We start from the raw sequence: 910 nt of genomic DNA on the forward strand, positions 1-910 counted from the left end.
ATTCCGTACCCACCGAGGAGAACCTACCCAATGGTACTCCCACACCACAACATCTAACCGGAAATTTCATTGCCAAATCCGCATTTATCCAATTAGTCGAAAGAAGCCAATTTGGGGGGATGCCTAGTGAAGACCCTCACTCTCACATGGAGGCTTTTTGTGACTATTGTGATGCGATTTCTCAAACCGGTGTAACTCAAGACCAAATTCGATGGGTCTTATTTCCTTTTTCTCTAATTGGCACCGCCAAACAATGGTTGAAAGGCCTTGATAAGGCTACTCTCGGAATTGATTCTTGGAAGAAATTGGCTCTAGCTTTCTACAAAAAGTTCTATCCACCGGAAAAGACTAATATGCTAAGAGCTCAAATTACGGGCTTTAAGCAAAGAGATGAAGAATCTTTGTATGAAGCTTGGGAGCGATTCAAAGGAATTTGCCGCTCATGTCCTCACCATGGACTTCGCGAGTGGTTCTTGGTACAACAATTTTGGAACGGTCTTTTTGAAGATTCAAGAAACATTCTCAACATGGGATCAAATGGAATGTTCATCGAAGTTGATGACAATCAAACTTGGAACAAGATTGAGGAAATGGCGGTCCATAACTCACAATATAGTAGACCTCGCAAGGCTACTAGAGGAGGAAAGCATGAAGTGGACTCCGTTACTCAATTGGGTGCTCAACTTAGTGCTCACATTGATACCATCAATTTGAAGTTTGAAAAAGCTATGGCTAAACTAGAAGAAGCCTCAAAATCACCAAAGCATCATGTTAATGCCATGACGGCATCTTCATCAATCCCAAGTGGGATATGTGAGAATTGTGGAGCTTTGAGACATGACCAAAGTGAATGTAGGGGAACAAATGAACAAGTGAATGCTTTTCAAGCATACAAGAGTGGTACCCCTTA

General features: G+C 42.0%; 1 non-coding gene across 1 annotated transcript; it reads right to left on the reverse strand.

The window, feature by feature from the left end:
* Window positions 1-353: 353 nt before the first annotated feature.
* On the reverse strand, window positions 354-460 carry LOC141654338 (small nucleolar RNA R71). The gene has a single exon (XR_012547898.1). It is a non-coding gene; the product is annotated as a small nucleolar RNA R71 (small nucleolar RNA).
* Window positions 461-910: the final 450 nt, after the last annotated feature.

This window comes from Silene latifolia, chromosome 4 (assembly GCF_048544455.1).
Source record: "Silene latifolia isolate original U9 population chromosome 4, ASM4854445v1, whole genome shotgun sequence".
In the NCBI taxonomy this organism is placed as follows: Eukaryota; Viridiplantae; Streptophyta; class Magnoliopsida; order Caryophyllales; family Caryophyllaceae; genus Silene; species Silene latifolia.